The 21,082-nt window shown below is 39.1% G+C and overlaps 1 protein-coding gene across 1 annotated transcript in view; it reads left to right on the top strand.

The window, feature by feature from the left end:
• The first annotated feature begins 2,166 nt into the window (after positions 1–2,166).
• Positions 2,167–21,082, top strand: part of RAPH1 (Ras association (RalGDS/AF-6) and pleckstrin homology domains 1) — a 98,885-nt gene continuing 79,969 nt past the window's right edge. The window contains exon 1 of the mRNA XM_067298766.1: positions 2,167–2,514. The gene's annotated coding sequence lies outside the window, so the exon portion shown is untranslated. The remainder of the gene's footprint in view (positions 2,515–21,082) is intronic.

Here is a 21,082-nt window from a genome sequence, read left to right as displayed (position 1 = left end):
GATTAAAACCAATGATCTATTTTATCCTTTCCCATTTAGAAGCAGATGCACATTTAAACTGATCTTTTAACCTGTTCAAAGGGTTTAACTATTTTTATTATTTTATTAGCTGTTAATTTTGTTGGAAGATGTGTGACTAAATCCCCTGCGCTACTTCGAAAACCTTATCTGAAGTCTGCTGCAGGTATGTACTATTTCCCTGGCCTGGCGGATGTTTTTATATTAGTAGCTGATGTATGTAATTGGATAGTGGTTCTGTAGGATGCACATAGAGCCAATCTAGTCATCAAGCTTAACATGATCTGGCTCTGCTTTCTACATTGCATTAAATTAACTGTGTTGTCTGGTTAGACTCAAGGCAACTTAACAAGTTTGACTTAAAGGAATAACATTTCTGCGCATCAAGAGCAGACTTTGCATTAGTTAGCCACAGACTCTTTTTTTACTATAATTTCATACTTGAGTGTATGAAGTTTGACACCCTTTCTGGCTGTGTGGTCACCAGACCTTTATGGTTGGGAGCATGACTAGGCGCTGCTCCAGCGCAGGGTTAGAAGCAGATGTAGCTGGAACCGCGCTGCAGAATGAACCCAAAGGCACACACCAGTTGCTGTTCATATTGACAACGCACATGCTGTGCTTACTCAATTAATCTGATTTCTCTTTCTGGGGGGAGGTCGTGTTATTCTAATCCGTTTGGGGTCACTGTAGATCATTAGGAGAGGTGAGATTAATACAACCTGGAGGCTCAGGATAAACCTGTTGATAACATCAGTTTCGTCATCGCTGCTAGCACTCTCACTGCTGATATTCAGCAAGTACAGAATGGCAGGGAAAATTAAAGTACTTATCACTTTTATTAAATAGTATGAGCCCAGACATTTATTAATGGTGGAACACTTCACAGACTATGAAACAGTGTAGCAGTGTATTACTTGGAATGGTTAGATGAGATTTTTTTATTATTATTTGCAACTCTAAAAAGCTACTGTAGTCTCTTGGTGATGAACTCAGTATTTTTATTCCAGACCCATATTTTGTAAGAGAAATTCAGAGTTGCAACTGAAACAGTCTGACATTTCTGCATCCATAACTTTGACCTCAGCTTGTCCAGAATATTTTTAACAGCTAATACTTTATTTTATTGTCTCATATTTGTAAGTAATTATGTGCTGAGGCTAATTTATATAGCAAAGGCATTTTTCTGTCTCTTTTTCATTATTTATTATTCTGTGTGTAAACTGTCTTTCAAATGACGTAATTGTACTTACATGTACAAATATTTCCTCCATGTATTAGCTTGTATTTTAAAAGCTGCCTCTTCACGTTGCTTTTGACCTAGCTTATAACCTTGTGGGTAAATTAGTATTTACAGAAGTAAAACAACTGGCCTTATTTTGCATAATTGTCTTCATTTAGAGAAAACACTGTGCTCAGGCTGGCTGAAGTTTCCTGCCTGTCACGTACTGGCACACAACATCTGACGGGAAAGACGCCTGTTCCCTGGCATGGTTTCTGACAGCCCTGCTAGCAAGGGGGAAGCGCCGGCCCCACGGAGCGCGCCGGCCCCACGGAACGCGCCGGCCCCACGGCACCTTCGGCGGCCCGGCGCGCAGCCGCCTTGCTCCGCAGCCCACGTAGCAGCCCCCGCTGGCATATCGCTGTTTTCAGTGATTCGGGCCGTTTTCTCGGTGATTTCGAAGGCGCTGCTGTGCCCCCGAGGCTGCAGGAGGGGGAGGGACGGGAGAAGCCCCCGCGCCGGGGCGAGCTCCCGCGAGGGCGGAGGTTGCCCCCGGTCCCGCAGGAACCGCAGCTCCTTGGGGCGCGAGGCGCGCGGGGCGCGAGCGCGCCGGCCGTTAACGGCTGGCGGCGGCCGTTAACGGCCGGCGCGAGGCAGCCCCTGCCGCGAGGCAGGGCAGGGCGCCGCGCCGAAGTTCGGCGGGGCGGCGGGGGCCGTGAGGCGGCCGCGCGCCCGCCGCCGGCGCGCGCCCGCCGCCAACGGCCCGAGGGCCGGCGGCAGCCCCGGGGCGGCGCGGCGCGGCTGGGCTCGGCGGGCCCTGCCGCCCCCCGGGCGCTGGCCGTGGGCCCGGCGGGGCGGGGCGCGGCGAGGTGCGGCCTGCGCGCCGGAAGTGAGCGGCGGGGGGAGCCCGGAGCGGCGGCGGGGGCTGAGGCGGGAGCGGCGTGGAGGGAGCGGCGGCGGCGGCTCTGCTGCCGGGCGGGGACGTGCCCCGGCTGCCGGGCGGAGGCGGCTCCGCGCTCGGCGGAAACGAGAAGGGGGAAAGGAAGGGAGCGGCAGTGGGAGCCGGTGCCGGCGGCCACCATTAGCGGCGGCGAGAGGAGGAGGAGCCGCCGCCGCGGGGGTCCGCAGGCGGAGCGGGAGCAGCGGGAGCGGAGCGCGGGCGCCGCCGCCGCCGCCGCGGCGAGGGAGCGAGCGAGCGGGAGCGAGCCCGCCGCCGCCGCCGCGCCCCTCCATTTTGCGGGGGCCGCCGGGGGCTGCCCCGGAGCCGGGGCGAGGTGAGTGGGGAGCCGCCTCGCTGTCGGGAGGGGGCGGCGGCGGCGGAGCCGGGTGGGGAGTGGCGCTTCCCGCCGCTTCCCCTCAGGCCGCCGGCCGGGGAGGCGGGTGTGAGGGGCGAGGGTTTAACGGCCGCGGTGTGTGCCCCCTACCCCCTCCTCCGCCGTCGGGGGTCATTTTGCAAGACAAGCGTTTAAATGTTGGGGGCTGGTGGAGGTTTGGGGGGTGGGTTTTCTTTTTTCTTTTCTTTTTTTTCCTCTTCTTCCCCTCCGGCTTTTCCCCGTGGTGAGGCATGCCTCCGAAGAGGCTGGGAAGTGAGCCGGGGATGCGCGAGGGATGTGGTCTGTGGCATCCAGACAATGTCAGCTTGGGTGAGTCTCCACCCTGTGGAGCTGCAGGCACCGAGTCCCCCGCACAGGCATCGCCAAGTCGCTGTGGTGCGACCCGGAGAACAAAACACGCGCAAATCCCCCTTTCCTGGTGCAAAAGGGAAAGAACGGGTTGGATTGTTCATAACAATCTTCTGTTAACACCCCCCCCCCCCAAAAAAAAAAAAAAATCTTTTAAGCTTTTTAGCCATCCGTATTGCTGAGGGCAGGCTGGTTTGTGAAGAGCCTCCCAGACAAGGCTGATGTCTGCACTGGTTTTCATGAAGATGAGGAGAGTGGTATATTGCCATTTTTTTTCATGGGGAAAATCACTGGTGGTGGGAGGGGAAGGAGGAGTGTCTGTATACATGAATATCACACGACCTGTGTAAAATTGAAGTAGGTATAATCATTTTTCTCCTACATTAATGCTGCTTGTTTTAAGAAGCAAGTAACTTACCTATTCATTTCAGAAGATTCCGTTTCTGTTGGATTTGTTGCCTTGTGTGGCAGAAAATAGTCACCTGTGTATTTGGACCCTGTCTTTGCATTTTATCTTTTTTTTACCACTATTTCAAGGCTTTTTGTGTTTTTATCTCATAAGTATTCAGAAGCGGATAAACAGAAAGCAATATGCATGAAGTCATTTCTCTTCTACTGGAGAAGTACAGGTGAACTCAGTTTGGTACAAGTACAGTATCTCATACAGAAATACTTTTAGGTTGCAATTATATGATGGAGGAATGGGGAGCTACTGTTTGTGGAACTGTGGATTCATACCTGCACACAGATCCATTCTGCATGTAGTCTCTGCCTCTTTTCCTCTTACTCCCTTCACTCCCTTGCCCTCCAGACAGGGACACATCAGCTTTTAAAACACCTTTGAGCAGAAACATGAATTTACATGCTTACTGATAAGGCTTGATGTGTCTAAAACAACAAATCTTTCTATTTTACTTTCTACTTAGTCAGCTTTTCTCTGCTGAGAAGTTTCTTATAAAAATAGATAGGGGAACAACAAAATCACTTGCTAAGTCTTCTTGAAGAACAGAACTATAGCTTATAAATTCAAGTTTTGGAGAGAGAATATTTTAAACTGTAAGTTATATAAAAGCATAGACACTGTCCACATGTAATATGCTGATATCAGTCTTTGGGTGGGTGTGGTGGATAATGGAATATAGAACTAACTGTTTTTTTGCACCTAAATTGGCATGTGGCATTTAGTATCAGTGGATGACACTCAAATAACCTTACAGAAGTCCACATTCATGAGGCTTTTTTTATTTATAGAACAAAGAGGTAAGGGGCACTAAGAATTTTATTTGTTGCCCTCCTGGAAATTTCATTTTCAGATAGATGGTTCCCTAAAATGGTTTGGTTTTTGGAATAGTATGATACGCAATGAAGAATTCTGCTATCAGCGTTTCTCTGACTCAATAAATGGTGACTTAGAGAAAAAGTATTGCTAAGACAAGCCACAGTCCAGGAAAGGAATGTAGTTTACCAGCTGTTAATCTCTTAAAAATAATGTAAAAAGTAATGCAAAAAGGGACACTGACACATTTTATGTAAAATTAAATCTGCAGTCCTTACATAATATCTAGTGACCGTTGCCTTCAGGTTTGAATTTAAAATAGTTTTTTTCCAGAGGAGCGGTGCGTTGAGATAAATTGTTTTGAACTTCCTGTATATTGCAGCCTGCTTGTTTTTAAAAAGGTAAACCACCATACGGATAATACCTGTTGGATGAAAGAGGGAGGTGTATGAGAATGCTGTAGTAACTTTTATAGGTAGTGGTTCGATCTGATTGATTTTAAGAGGCTTTTTTTTTTTTTTCTTTCTTTCCAAGAAGGTGTCTCAGGTAGCCTTTTGAGTATCAGAATGTGTGGTATCTCTTTTCTCGTTTCCCCCTCTTCTCCAAGCCACTTAATTTTTTTTCAGCCATAAAGCTTTTGAGTTGCTTAGTTTGTCTTTCCCTCTGAATTTTGGCAGAATATGAACATGAGCTTCTTTAATTCTTCCTTCAGCACCAAAATTTTAAATAAAAATCAGTTAGCTTTTCTTGCTGAGAAAAGTTATTTGTTTGTGCTTTTAATTGAACATCTTTATGGAGTATTAATCTGATTTTTACTGTTGGTAAACTTTCCTTCTTTCATAAGATGCCTTTCAGTCACTGGAGGGGAAAAAAAGAAAATCTATCAAACTGGGACAGAATTAAATCAGAGTTACTGATCCATCTGGATGAATACTAAGAAGAATAGTGCTGAAAATCCCAATCATTAAACAATTTAGATAACATTCTTAATAGCAGAAAAATCCAAACTTCTTGTGTGATAAATGAAGCCAAAGGTTGCAAAATGATCATACTGGTTTTCTGGTGTGTTCAACAGTAGTTTTATTTATGAATTTTCAGTTTTATGTAGAAGAGAGAATTGAAATAATGTGCTTCACAGCTCTCCATTAATATCTGCTCATATTGGAGACTCTGCTGATTAAATCCAGAGCTTGTTACAGGCAGTTACCTAAGCAAAAACATTCTAAGTTACATTTCAGCTCCCAGCATACATTTTTCATGATGTTTCATGCTATTTCTCTGCAATTGCTTGAAGAAAATATACTTTGGTTTTACAGCTGAATTGGTGTCAGATGAACAAGTCTTATTTAAAAAAGAAAATGGTGGGGGGGAATCCACATCTGTTTTATTGCTATCTAAGGTTTAATAATATATAGGAGTGACAGTAGATCGGTATGTAGTCATATTTAATGTACTTCTATGTAATGAAAAATATTAATTTTGTTTGATTAAGGAAATACAAATGTTGCAAAAATAATGTTGTAGTACTGAGTAAAATATGTTCTTTTAAGCATTCAAATACACTTCAGTCATAAGCGGCAGTCTCAGCATTTTGAGCAAGTACACGCTTTTCACCTTTAGGAATGTCTCCAAGGTTAGGGAATGCCAGTGGAGAAACTTGCACTGTAATTGCCTGAGTTATAATTGTTCTTCAGATTAGCAAGGGATTTAAGTTTCTACTTGTTAATCTGCAAGCATTATAGTCACTTGAAAACTCTGTCCATTGAAAAAGGCATATTATTTTCAAAAGGTTAATACTAGAAACTAGTAATAAATATCCAATGAAGCGTATCAGTCCCTGTGAGAAAGACATGTAAAATTCCTTAACAATTTGGGTTGCTAATAATCATTCTCATCATTGAAAATCTTGTAAAGAGTGAGAGAAGTATCTGAAGTGTACTTTGTGACTTGATGCATATATGTTGATCGATATTTTTCCACTTTTCAAGGGGTTAAAGTTGCTTCTGTATTTTGCCCGGAGTAGTAATCATTTGCTGGGCCAGACTCTAGTTAAAATATTCAATGTAAAATGTTATGTAGAATGATATTTTTGTTTAATTTGCTCCTCTTTTCATGGGTCTGTTAATGAAGAACACTTGAAATGTCTTGTTCTGTGTGTTACTACTTTATTTGTTAGGAATAGTATGGATAAAGACCACCTGCATGAGAATTTGAAAGTGGTTGTAAGATAAATATTAGAAAAAAAATTTTATTTTCTTTTTTTCCCCCACTGCATTATTTCATAATGAGTTTGTTGACTTCTGTAGAGAGGGCAATGTGGAAAAGAAATCATGAGCTACTAAAAAATAGTTTAAAAAACTTTTAATCATGGAGCATAAATTTTACCTGTTATTTATTGTGGTTCTAATCTCATCAGATGCATTTAAATTGATATAGTCAGAAAGATCATTGAATCTTTGTTGCCTCTGGTCTTTCTTTTCAGGAGAGCAAAACATAATATGAAAGATTTTGTATAAGGATATTACAATGAGTCTGGTGAGGGAATCTTTATACACACCAGCAAAACTTAACTTTTCCAAGTAAATATTTTAAAGTTTTTGAGAACTCAAGTTGTTGCTGATAAAAATGCATCAATGCTGAATAGAGTAAATTATAAACTGAATAAGGATTGTTCTTGTCTTGTGTGAAAATTGTCTTAAATTATAATCCTTATTGAAACATTAGCGTTATCTTGTTCAAATTCTTGTCTTTAACAATCTGCTGAAATGCAGATGTGCAAGAACCAGTACTCTGCCAATGTAAGTATTTAGAATAGCAGGTTGTATTCATATATTAAAACATAGAACGCTATTTTGTTTAAGCTACGTTAAGCACAGATCCAAATCACCTTACTATTTCCTACCATTTGTTACAACATTGTAGCTGATTTCTAGCAGATAAGGATTAGAGAGAAACAGAAGCAAAGAGTGACGACATTTTCCAGGTCTGTGGCTCTAATTAATTAATTACTTGTGTCAGTATTGCACTCTGATTTTTAAAATGTCTCTGAGAAGTTAAATAGAGAACCCGATCATTTCTTTCAAATGCACATATGAAGCGGGAAAAAATATGCTAGATAAAACATACATACTGAAGTGTGTGCGTGGGGGGGAGACTGTGTCCTTCATCCTCTCTGAAAGCTTTCCCCTCCAGAAAGCTTCAGGAGTGCTTGCCTGGGGATTGGCAGAAACCTCTGTTCCTGGGCTAGCGGGAGGTGAAGACAGTGGCTGACATAAGGCTCTTTTCCTCGACAGTGCTGTGGTTACATCTCATCTTGTTCTTCCCTCTCCCCAAAGACTTACTGATTTCTTATGTTTATAGGACATGTAATATTCCTGGCATATCTTTTTGTCCTTAATACTGGATTGAACAAAAGTGTAACTGCTCTGTGTCCAAAGTAACATTAGGACCACTTTTGGCAGCATGGGTTTTTTGGTTTGGGTTTTTCTTTTTCTTTAGCTATACCTTTGTGGCTTTTCCATTTAGGAAGGACTGGTTTTGTTCTTTTCCTCCCTAAAGAGAAGCTCCAAGTAGAGCTCATCCCTTTCCAGTGATATACAGATAAACTTAATCTTGGTGCTAATTCTCTCATGCGAGAACTGTAGTCTGTTCTTTCAAACATGGTATTTCTAAGGCTTTGGAGCTAGTTTGTTGCCACTAATCTACTCTAAGAACAGCCATCTTCAGCATAGAAAAGGTAGTTCATTCTATGGGATCACAGTCTTAATGTCTGAACTGGGTTACAGAGTGCTGGTAAAAGTGCTTCCCCAACCTAGAATCCCTATTGTCAAGCAACTGGTTTCTGCTTCCAGCATCCTAACAGCATGTACCAGTCACTAGTGAAAAACTGCAGATTCTTCTAGGAAATACTGCAAACTCTTCAATGATTACTCTCATCAAAATTATTCTCTTTTTTCCTGAGATTTACTTACTCATCACAGAGCAAAAATGTTTTCAGAAGTGTCCCAAAGACTTAATTACTAGCCTTGCTGAAGCTGTAATTGGTAAATTTGCATCATCTGCTTGTAAAATTGGACTTTGAAGGCTATTTCATTAAATAGGGTAAAAAGTGCAATAATATTTATCAAGCATTGATGATAGAATAATCCCATTTCAAACAGCTGGATTCTTAAACTGATACCACCTTTGCACTTAAATTTCTTCAGTACATGTTAAGAAATTGCCTGCTGAGTTTAAGTGCAACATTGAAAGTTGAGCGGGTTACTGCATATCGTGCAAATGCTACCTTTACAAAGTATAAATCAGAAAGGTGTGGGTTTTTCTGTGGTTTTTTTTGTTGTTTGTTTTTACTAGAATTTTGTGCTTTTGGAACATACAGATGGTGGTGAGACTATTTTGCCTCAATGCTGCTGTTCTAATCAGTGATGAAAAAGGTGCTTCCATTATTTATTTACTTTTAATACCTCTGGATTTCTGTAAGTCTTTTCATTTGACTATTTTGACAAGATATCTTTTTGTTCAAAATGCTTGTTTGATTTGTTTAATCATTCAGGAAGCATACTTAAAATATGTTCTACAGATTTTTCTTTGTCAGAAGGTTTGTAGTCTTATGTTTAACTCTGGGAAGTTTGCTTGCTGAATTGATCCTTAAAATATACCATCAGTGAAAAGAGAAACAGTCAGAAACAAACAACTTGAAGAGATGGAAAGAGGAGAGCTGGAAAACCAGCAAGCATGTATTCAAGATGAGGTGTTGCTGATAGGCTTGACTGTAGGTGCTGCAGAAGGTAGCATGAGCAAAACAAATGTACAGCTGCTTTGGATGAAGTGAAGTTGCTCCCTGCATTGTAAAAACTTTTTCCAGTCATTAACCCGCACATGGATGTGTTTGCTATGCCTGGGTAAGCTGTGGGTCAACTATGCAACCTGCTTGCCTCCCCGATGGTGCTGGCCCAGTCTTGAGAACTACGTGTTCCAGTCAGTGTTTTCCTAGTAGGTCCCTTAATGAAATGGTGTAATAAGAGCGAAAGAGAAGCAATTGAGATTAGAGGTAACTTTTTTACTCTTTCTGTTTGAAATATCTTTAGCTCTTATTTGACTTTAATGATCCCTGAAGAGTTTGACTTAAAACTCTCTAAAAAAGAGATGGGGAGTTTTAATCTGTATAACTTCTATGATCCAACTTACAGCATGATCCACGACATGCCAAACTGGTAAAATTGAAGGTGTGGTGAGTGGCAGTGAAAGGCAGAAATTAATTGGGGAGCTGTTGAGAGGGAAAGAGAAACTACACCCTTGTATATGTCTCCTAGATTCTGATTATATACGTCAGCAAAATGAAAATGAATGGTTCTTTTATCTCTGGGATGTAAAAGCATTTTTAAAAATCAAAACAAACTCTTTTTCAGGCTATTGTTTGCATCTAGATAAATGTTATCCATATGCGTTTTATGCAAGCTGATTTGTAAAACTGAGGTGGATTTAGCTGGATATAGAAAACTGGTAGTTTTCAAGATGTTTTTAACCATTTCATGAATTATGCTACTTTTTGCAACTTAGCGTTGATCTTCCAAAAGTGGTATTGTCATCTGAAGCTTATTAGTTTTGCAGAAATACCGTACTTTCAGACTAATTGCATTAATTTAAATCCTGTGTTTTTTCTCCTTTGTGTCTGAGCTCATTGCTTGTTACTGCAAATCTTTATGGTTTAGAATAGGAATTACTGAATTGGAGAACAGCTCATTCTCTAAAATGTCTAATATTTGTCCACATTCTTCAAGTTCAGAGTAAAAGTTAGGAATATTTCTCTTCCTATTTAGTAAATGTGCAACCATTTAATTATGGCTATAACAGTGTTCCCTCTGGTTTTCTTTTATTATTGGCTTGGAATAGAGTGGGTTTACCAATGATAACTTAAAATTGGAAGTTCTTAAACTTTTGTTAGCTCTGGAACATTTACTCTAAAAATGTGAGCTCTGTTATGTAAGTGTTAGAAAACAGAAAGAGAAAATACACTTTCTAAAAGTGATGTTCATCGGGACATTTGTGAAGTCAGTATGTACCTGTTCATAGCTAGGTTTAAGGTAATACCCAATTCATGTTCAGATGCTGAAGAGTGACTGTGAGAGTGGTTCTGTTAAATCTCCTCTTGTAATTAGTTCTTAATGGAGAACTAATTGTTACTGATAAAGAATGTAAGCAGGAAGCCAAAGGCAGATTCATCTGCATGTGGTTTCTGTAATGTAGACCGGGCAGTGCAGTTTCAGGATTGTGCAGTAAAAACTTGCTTGAAGTGGCCTTTATCTCAGTTATTTGAAATGGTGCTGAGTACTGGGTTGTTCTAAACTATGATTGCAAATGCCTCAAGAGTCATTTTTCTGTGCAGAGTTGGTGTCTGCATAAGCTTATCCACCTGTCATGCATAATTATTTTGTTCTTGAATATGTTTGAAATGAATGAAGGTGGCACTGCATTAACAAGTTAGCATTAAGATGTTTCTATTACTATGTTGATAATGGTAATTATACAAATTTTCCTCATCCAGTGTAATACTTGTGCGCGTTCCATTTCTTCCTGAGCCAAAGACTCTTGAGTCATTTTCTGCAGCAGCACAGCTCTGACAGAAGGAAGAAGAGTCCTTCATTCCAGACCAGCCTGGTGGTCATAGGAATAGGCTTAAATCTCCGCTATTGAGAGGAGATAACTGATCTGAGTTTCTTACAGCCTGTGTAAAAGGACTAAGTAGGTAACTGCATAAAGGGTGCTACCTCCTCTTCTAGCTGTGTCTTAAAGGACAACAGAGTCTATGTGAAGTAAATGCTGTGTCTACTCTAGTTGCTTTCAGAAGTGAGGACAGGTTTCACAGACCATGGATATTCCTCCCAGTTGTTTTATGTAAGGTAAATTACTGACAGATTGGAGCAGGGTTTAGAATAAAGCCTCAGTCTTTGGTATTACACTGTTGGCTATTCCTAGGCAGTTTCTCGTTCATGCATGGTTGTTTCAGATTTCATCCTGACTTGCCTAGTTCATGCCTGTATAGTGATGAGGCATCTTACATGGGATTTTTGATTCCATGCCAGAAGCCAAGCATTCCTTTTTTTATTTATCCTTCAGCCACTTTGCTTCCTACTGTTCTCCTTACTAGCAGAAGGATCACAGCAATCTTGTTGCACCATTTAACGCTGGGTTAATCATTGTTGGAATCTGTTTTTGTTTCATATAGTAATAAAAATGTCTTCCTTGGACTTCCCAGGCATCTGCAGCCATTCTTTTTCACAGGTGACTAAGGACCTTTTATACAAAAAGGCATGTGACAGTGCGTTGTTTAGGAACTAAGTTCCCATGGTGGAAAAACTCCTTAAGCTATTCTGAGTCTTTAAAGAAAAATGAATTACAGACCTTTTCTCCAAGTAATTCTTCACTTATCTGTCTCCTTAATGCACGACTTAAGAAAATTAACTTTTAGTTGGATGTGTGGTTCTGAGTGGCTTTGATAGAAACATGAACGATTGCATGCTGTTCCCCAAAAAACATTTTGTGAGTTTGTTGTGCATATCAATGACCAACACTTTTAGTGGTTTGGATCTTGGTTAATGGTAGTTGTGCGTGAGGGCTTAAGAAAAGCACTCGTAACTATTGAATAGTGGGGGGTTATTTAGACAACAGCAGAATGAAAGGCCAACAGTTTTCATTCACTAGTAACTTTGCGAAGTAATAATACCAGCTAAAACTTGTCAGTTCCTTTGGCCATCTTTGAGCTTGTCGCAGGTCAGGAGAGCAATTCTTTCTGAAGCAGGGGAACAGAAGATCACTTTTTATTTCACTTCTGCTCAGGTATGTCCATCAAAAAGTAACTCAGTACTTGGCAGCACTGGTATCTTAAGAACAGTCCTGTGAAAGTGAAAGGCTATTTGTCAGATTGATTTGAGTATCAACAATAAATTCCTGCCCAGCAAGGAAGGAAAGGAATTATTTTCCTAAAGAAATGTCCGGTTGTTTTGGGTTAGGGACCTCAGAGATTCTTTGTAAAATGCATAGAAGATGTGAGAAGTCTCATTTTCAGCAATTACAGGGAGCACTCCCTTCAAGGAGAAGGAAGGGTGCCCAGAAAAGCATGGGTGCTGTCTTCCCTTCTGGCAGCTGGCAGAGTGGAAAATGGTAGCAATAGGAAAATGAGTGAAGCTCTTAGGAGGAACCACGTATTCACATCACAATTCTGAAATTGAAACATACTGTGTCTTTACAGAGATTTCTCTGTTACCTAATTTCCAGTTGATAATGCAGTGTACAGCTTGAGCTTTTGTGCTTGTTATCCTTCTTAGTGAAAATCAGATACTTTGTTAAGAATGAAAGGGAAAAGAAAACACTGAGTGCTTCCAATTAGCTTAAATGAAACATTCTAGTGAGATATCAGTTATTCCTGTTTAGTTACAATCTGTGCAAGAACTTCAAAAAGCCCCTCAGACTTGGAATGGCTTATTACTACTTTGTATTGACAAATCCTAAATTATCTTTTATGAACTGGCATGGAATATTGCTGGAATGACTAGAGTGCATTGTAGGGTTGAAAGTCCACTGTAGAGCAAACAACGTATTTTCAGACTGTGCACTTTCAACCTCAGTGCTGTTTCACTTCTGAAATGTGATCACTTGGATTTCTCTCTTTTTGAAAAGACAAGTCACTTAACCTTCATCCTCCTGAAGTACCAGGTAATTAATATATTTACAGATGTCATGTAGGAAGCTGGTTTGGATAGACTGTTACTCCATAACTTTGGGGATGATTTTACTCAAGTCTTTTTATATGATTTTTTCTGGGCCTTGATCTTTCAGAAATATATTAATTGATGCATCCCTTAAATTTAAAATATACCTAATGTAGGAAAAAAGCATCATCACTTTACACATCAAAATAATGTACAGGCTGTTTGCTGTAGTTGTCAAGGAAAGAGTTTAAATTTAACTTCTGCTGCTCACTTTCTGGCCTAAAGTCTGATCTGAGTACAGTGTATACCTATAAGTTATGTATGTATGCAGGTTATTGCATTATATTTTCTTTTTAACTGTTCCTCATATCTGTAGTACCTTCTGATGGTGAATAAGTTTTACATTCATTCTTGTGAAGTGTATACTTTCCTATTTTGAAGATAGCAATATGAATTGTCGTGTCCCTATAAAGTGTGACCATGGGCCAATTTCATGTCTTTATATGCTGTGAAGTAAAAGATGCGTTTCTGGGCTTTGTCTTCAGTGAATTGCTAGACTGACAGTATGTTTTCGTACTGCATGATTCTGCAGTCTCAGCTATGGAATATGAGCTGTAGCTTAGAATGCTATTACACCATCTGCATTTAGAAATGCTGCAACTTATGTAATAATCACTGAAATATGGATTTCCTGGTAACAGATCATTTGCCTACAATTATTTACCTTAAACAGGCTGTATATCATTATAAAGCTTCAATATTTAAAAGGTAAGATGGACTGCAAAGTTCTGTCTGCTAGTTGTTTAGGGTATTTGTTTTATAAGTTGTAATACAAATGACAACTGAACCTCTACAAAGAAGTGAGATCTGCTGAACTCGGGAACTATAATATATTCCTCTTGGCTGTCAAATTGCTAATGAAGCTAGATAGTGCAAATTTTTATTCCTGTACAGAACTGGAATAAGCTTTCTTCCTATTATGCAACCTAATATTTAAAGTTAATGTTTCTGTGAATAGAGCCAACAAAAAGTATTCATGGGACTGATGTGTGTACAGATGTGCTGTACACTATTTCAGAGTCTCATAATGTGGATATTTGATAGTTAAAAATTTCAGTTGAACAAAACTTGCAGTTTCATTGAATGATCCTTATTTTTACTAGGTCTTCTAATGTAGATAGATCTGCTTGGCTGAGTATAATCTGGAATTGTTTAAAGGTAGCTGAACTGTTGACATGAAAAAGAGACCCATTTTGCACTGCAAGTAAGGTCTAAAGCTTTGTCATAGTGGAAGGGGTAGGTAGAGAGAATCTGTGGAAACTTTATCTTTGATTCTGTTTATAAAGCTGCATAGGTGGCACATGAAATGCATGCTTGAAATTTTTTTCAGTGAAATGAGAACTAAGGTGCTTTGTCTTTGCATTACCAATTGAGAAACAAGAAGTGAACCCCCAAACAGTAATACAGAGGGTCTAAAGTGTTTGTAAAACACGGAAAAATTCCTTAAAACGGCATCTTCCCCAGATTTTCTTTAGTCTCTAGATTTTGCAGATCATAATAAACCCCCTACCTTCTGAGCTTGTACTCCATCTGATAGTGTGTGTGGTTTTTTATTTTTATTTATTTGTTTATTTTTAAATCCTTGAAGGTGTGATGAACAGTCTTCCTGTTGTATAAAATCTGTCTTGCCTGAACAAGAAAGCCAAAACTTTTTTCTCCTTTTAATCAAATTTGCTGTATCTATGCTCACTATTAACTGTCTGAGATGGGCTTAGTTTGGAATACTCTTCAGTGCAGTCATTGACACACTGGGAACATTTGAGAACAGCCTTTATATTTGTGTGATTTGGTTAAACATGATAAAGATGATATAAGATCTCAGTATATGTCTTCTGTAGTTCATCATTCCAGTTAAAGCTGCCTAAATCTTTATTTCTGTTACTTTGGAGTGAATTGAAAAGCAGGATAAAAGACCAGTTGTGCTCTTATGAAAATGTTGAAAATTGCAGCCGACCTTACATTGTCTACATTCTTTTTGCCTTCCAGTATGGATTTAAATATTTGGTTTTACAACTGAGCATGCTTTCACTATGTTATGACATGCCACAGGAGTTGAGAAGGCCTGGGCTACTGAGAAATTCAGCAGCTGCTTATTCATTCCTAAAATGACTTTTGCTGTTGTTCGTTTTTTGGGTGGTTTTTGTTTTTGTTTTTTTTTCCTTAAAATGTTGATATTTTAGCAAGGTTCAAGCAGTATTTTTTGACAGGAATACAGAACTAGCATGCATTTAAAAGTTGACTCTTTTTTTTAGTACAGTAGGATATATTGTTTTGTATCTGGATACTTTATATGAAACACATCTTAAAACATCACTCTTTGTCGTACCTATTTATTTCAAGACAGTCAAACTGAAGCATTAAACTTCTAAAGTGACAGCCATTGTTCCAAACACCGGTATGTGGGATATGAAGGCTTTCTGTTTATAGAATTTGGAACGTGTAGGTGAATGGTTAATCAGCTAAAACGTTATTTGGTTAGTTCACTTTTTGAAAAGAAAATGTAAAATTTTGCCTGACGCTACTCATTATGGATAACTGTCAATGCTATGATTGGTCATCTATGAAACTAAGGAACACAAGTTTATGGAGGTGTTGGGGAAATTAGAGGTCCAGGAAGAGAAGCCCTTGGTTTACTTACTAGTTCAATTTTCCTATGTAGTTTCAGAAGTTCTGCTGCCTCTAGAATATTAGTAACACTTCATCAGGGGAAAGCAACAGTCTGATCCGGTGTGCATCCAGAATTGTCTGTGCAGTAACATGTTACTAGTTTGAACACGGGGTTTTTAAGAGTTGTATTTCATCACTAGTAAATGATGATGATCTTCCTGTCATGAGGTGCATGTGTAGTTGCCTGATATTTAATAGAGTACAGTTTGAGAAATAGGTAGTTTTTGTATTTTTTTTGTATTTTTATTGCTGCTGTGCTTAATAGTTTGTACAGAGTGTATTTAGAAAATCTGCCTGTAACTGATTCTTTGATCTTTTTCTTTCCAAAGATGAGCAAGATAAACACTCAAATGATACCCATGACTCTGCATTCTGTAAATAATTGATTTATGTCCTCTGTGTATTGCTAGTGCTTTTATAGTGTCTTGAGGAATAGGGCATTGTTTAAAAAGAGGAAGTTAGGTCTGCCACAGAGGAAGCAGTGTATTATGGATTAAATGCTGTCCTTGTCATCTTTGGACCACATTTTTCTTTTCTCTCTCTCTTTCTCTCTCTCTCTCTCATTACATGCATATGTCATTCTTTATACAGTTTCCCAGTTCTGAGCTGCAGACAACATGTAGTTTTGAATGTTGTGTGTCTGCCTCTCTGCTCATTCTTTTTGAGCATTGGTCTTGGAACGTTTGCTCCTGAAATGCTGTTTGATTTGAAACTGGAAAAGTGGGAAAATACTTTCTTCTGCATGGCAGTTCCTTCCTGTACTCAGGCTTACGTTTGAGTGTGCCCTAAAGTTTTGTTGGCTAAAATCATGCCATAGGCAGTATCACGTCCACTGGGAACTGGACAGAATATTATCCTTGGTGTTTCCCATCTGAGGTTGGATAGTATAATTAGCTGTGCTAGTTCTATGTTGCATGCTTATTCTGCTGAGCTGGGAGAAATTCTGTTGATGAGGCACAAGACTTGAAAGTGAGGCTGAGAACTTGCTTTCTGTGACTTGCTCACATTTTTCTAAAATATCAACTTGTCAGGAATAATAGCACTTGAAAGAGGTACTATCAGACTTGACCTTATTACTTAGCACGGAGACTCTGAATTCCGCAAATTTATCGTTCTTTTAACTAGTATTGTCTGAAAGAAAAAGTTGTGACTTCAGATGAAAAGTAGAGACCAGGAATAAACAAACTCTTAGGATGCATTCTGTTTTATTACAGGTATTTCTTTAAAAATGGTGAAACCACTGATACTTTGTTTGAGATGATTCACATTAAGATTCCTATGAAGCATTCTAGCTCTGAAAGGTTAAGGTTATACTTTGCTATTTAGGTTGAAAACCTTTCTTCTGTGGAGATGTTATATTATTTGATATCAGACTACTGCCTGAAATAAATATTTTTCCCTTGTTGTGACATATGTGAAGTTTATTGCTTGGCTGACTAGCCTTTGCTGTTTTACCCAGCGTTATCCTTTTAAGGAGCTGCTAACATCAAGTTCAATGATGAGATTGATTGGTAGCATCCCAGGCTGGGAATATGAAACTAGACTTTGAAATGTATCTATTGTCTTGCTTAGTGGAAACCTCACCTGTGAAAGGGGAAAGTATCTCCTGTACTAAGTTTTGGATTGTGTGATGAGCATTCCCTACTAGTAGCACGAAGCTGGAAATATGTTGATAAATGTTTGGTCTAATCCTCTTCCGTGGAGATGCAGAAGGTGATGGCGTTCCAAAGAATTCTGGTTTAGACATGTCAGCTACTCGACAGAAGCATTTTCTTCTCAGAGTTTGAATCTTGCAGACTTGGGCTGCAGAATGATGGAGCTAGTTGATGTTCTATTATAGATCTGAGCTCAAGATCTTAATTTTACAAATGTTTTTCAAATATTGGAATTTGTGGTTTCCAACTGCAGCTGCTATGTCCTGCATCTTTGCCCTCCCCCCCCTCGATCAGAGCTGGTACAGCTCGTTGTGGGGCGCTCTCTGGCTTGGGATTGAACTGTTTCATCTCGACATCCCATAAATGGTTGTAATGAAGGGGTTGAAATAGTGACGTGGGAATGGTGCTAATAGCCAGAGTTGTGGGTTCCTGGTCATTCTTCTTAGCAGTATTGCCATGAGACCACAGCCTGAAGCTTGCCAGTTGGTTCCCTTAGTTCATGAGAAGATCCCCTGGCAGCTTTGATGGAACAGCTGTAACTGATATTATAGCATATATTATAGTAGTACTGAAGCGTTGAGCCATTCACTGCTGATGGTTCTAGCTATTGTCCAGTAAGTCATTAATTTTACCCAGCCTCTTGACTATATGATCTCATGTACACCTTGATGACCATTCATTCAAAGGGCTCTTATTGCGCTGACTTTGCACTGATTACCATTTTGTAAAACTTTTGCAAGCTTTCGTTATACTGCTGTATGCTCAGGCAATAGCAGAGCGTGAGGTTAGGATTTTACAATCCTATTGAACAATGAAAAGAGAGCAATGTAACATGACCCATAGCCTTAGCTTTCTGTAATTTGAATAAAACTGAATTTATTGTAAGGCTTCCTTTAATGTGATGGGAAAAAGTGTCTAGGTAATTGCCTCCTTACTTATTCTATTTATATGTATCATCCTTTTAAAGTATGTTGCAGTATTTCTGTCAAATGCAAGAGAATGCTTTCAACAGAATGCTAAATTCAGCTGTATGAGAACAGATGTTGCTTCATTTTTCTTTTTTTACCACCATTTTTTTTACCACCAATTAAAACCTATCTTGTGTATGAGAAATCAGTTTAATTTAAAAAAAAAAAGTAAAAAAAAGTATTAAAAACTTATCGAGACTAACATATTTGAGGTCTCCTAATAATAGCTTATGTTGATAATACCACCTGCCTCTTGTCTAATGCTTTTTACGAGCAGATGTGCAAAAAGTATGCTACTGTAAATACAGCCCTCTATGATTTGTAGTGAAGCAGTAGTTTTCTCCTCTTCTAATTAACTTCTAACCTCTCTAACACAGATACAGCTTAAAAAGTAATAGTACTGAATACTAGGAATTCATCCTTGGTCCGTGTGGTGGTGGTTGTTGCAACACTAGACAAAGTCAGTGTGTGGAAATCTTTCTAAACTTTCTTCCACTGACTTTTGGGCTTGTTTTTCCTTTTTCCTACAGAGGTGAGGTTTTCTTGTTCTTTGGGGTTTTTTTTGTTTGTTTGTTTTTACTTGAAGGAGGGGGGAGTCTCACATAAAATAAACTGAGTTTTCCATCTAATCTTTGACATGTAAAATTAAATTTTAAATGACACACTGTCCTTTATGTGTGTAACATTGTCAAATCCAGAATATGCTATTGTAAGTCCAATATTTCCTGACTTTTCAATGCAATGTTTTTTTCCTTCTGCTGTCTCTTCTTCTTGGCAGAAGACCTAATTTGAATTAGCTGAATCAGGAGAGTTTTATACAGAGAGACTTGGAATTCTGACTTTGCATATACAAACAGCTTGGATTGTCTGCTGCAGATAGTGGAGTCCTAACCTTTTTCTTGTGATGGGAAGGAGAGGTCTTCTGGCTCCTTTCAGTATGTGATTACGAGAGGGAGTTGATGATGCATTTATACTTATGTGGGAGCTTTGCATGAGAAATCTCCAGTGCCATAATGAAGTGGCTGGAATTAGTCATTTCAGCCTTTAAAGGCTTTTGCAGAACTTGAAAGTGGGAAAAGCCTAGTTTATGAAAAGAAATCTTTTACAACTAATAAACATTAGTAGGAATTGTAAACTAAAATTCTTTGTGCATAACTTTCATCTAATTCTTACACAGCATGACCTATGAACTGAACTTGCAGATAGTTTCTGTGTTTAGGCATGACACTGTTAACGAGAATATTTTTATTTATATCCTGAAGTTATTTTGGATTTGGCATCTGAAATATTTTATGTGGTAGTATCACTAGGCATAGGGGATTTTTTTTTTAAGCTTTTCATTTGTACTTTATTAAAACTTTGGATTGTCGACTTGATTTTAACAGTCTGATTTCTGTCCCACCCTAGCCTGCAAAATCAATTTGACAATCAACTTCTTGATGTTCCACTTTATATGAAAGTATCGGGAGATGAGAGACCATGGAAACATTTAGGATCATTAAGCCTAGATATGTAGTTCAAAGGTTGTTGGATAATTTAATTTTTTTTTTGTAATGGTAGGTTATCACTTGACCTGTTTAAAACCTATTGCCTTAAGTTATATTCAAATCCTTTCAGCTATTGGGTGACAAATAGCATAATTTAATCTCTCATTCCTCTCCTGATACAGCTACTGTGCTATAAAAATTCAGATGCCTTTTCTGTCTTACAATGGACTCCATTATTGCCTCTATTACATTAAAATAAAGTCCCAGAGTTGCTTCCGTCATTATGCTTGGAATCAACCAAGTTGTCTTTGTCAGGCTGCAATGTGAAAACCCCTTTTCCTCATAGAACATTTTCTTACAAAGTCTAGCTGTAGAACAGTGCTTGTGCTGCACTGAAAGTCTACCTGAAAAAAAAAAAGAAAATGTTCTAGATATTAGGCTTAAGAAAGCATTGATCATGTTCTGAAAATATCTTACTGAAATTACAGTATTTCATTTTAAAATTAGACTTCATCTTGTTTGTTAGTTTTACTGATGTGCTATACTAGTTGGAAAGCTGGAGTTCTACCTTGTCCTAATTTTCCTGCTTTTAGGAAGTTCCTAGTTTGTTTGGAGATCAGGAACCAAATGGTCTCTTGACAGTTTTTAGTCTAATTTTTCTATTGAGTAGGGCAAGAGGGGAGACTGATTAATGCAAAGGGATACCTGAAGAAGAGAGCTGCTTTTCTAGCTGCAAAACCACACTTTCTAGCCATCCCTCTGCATACTTTGGAGTTAGTAAAGTGAATTACCTGCTGTGATGTAAACAAGCAAGATAAGATGCCCAAATCTTGACAAAAATACTTTAACATGCTTTTTGCAAATGAAAAAAATCTAAGGTGATAATTGATAGCAAGAGCTGTAGCACCTTTTTATTGAGTTGAAATGACATTTTAATTCAGAAGAGTGAAGCTTAAGTGCATCACCTGTATGGGTTTCGGGAACTTTGAAGAAGCACCCTTGCTCTGCTTTACCTCCATGTCCAGTGTTCCTTTCCTACTGATAGGAACAGACATATAGCACAAACAAGTGCATTCCTTTACAGTGGAGCAGACCCTGGACCAGTCCAGAACATGGACCCTGACAACAAGTTAGCCATAAGTAAGTATACATACGGAGTTGATTTATGTATTTTAGTAATTTTATGTTGGCTTTACTGCAGAGTTGTGTTAGGATGCAGGGAAAATGTGCAGAAACCTCCCTGTGGAATGGAATTTATAACTCTACAAAAATTATTTCCGTGTCTGGCTTGTAAACCTATTCTGATATGCCAGGGAGGAGTCACAAATTGACCCTTAAA

This window comes from Apteryx mantelli, chromosome 6 (genome assembly GCF_036417845.1).
Source record: "Apteryx mantelli isolate bAptMan1 chromosome 6, bAptMan1.hap1, whole genome shotgun sequence".
NCBI classification, from domain to species: domain Eukaryota; kingdom Metazoa; phylum Chordata; class Aves; order Apterygiformes; family Apterygidae; genus Apteryx; species Apteryx mantelli.
The sequence above is the reverse complement of the archived record's forward strand: the minus strand, read 5'-3'. Positions and strand labels throughout refer to the sequence as shown.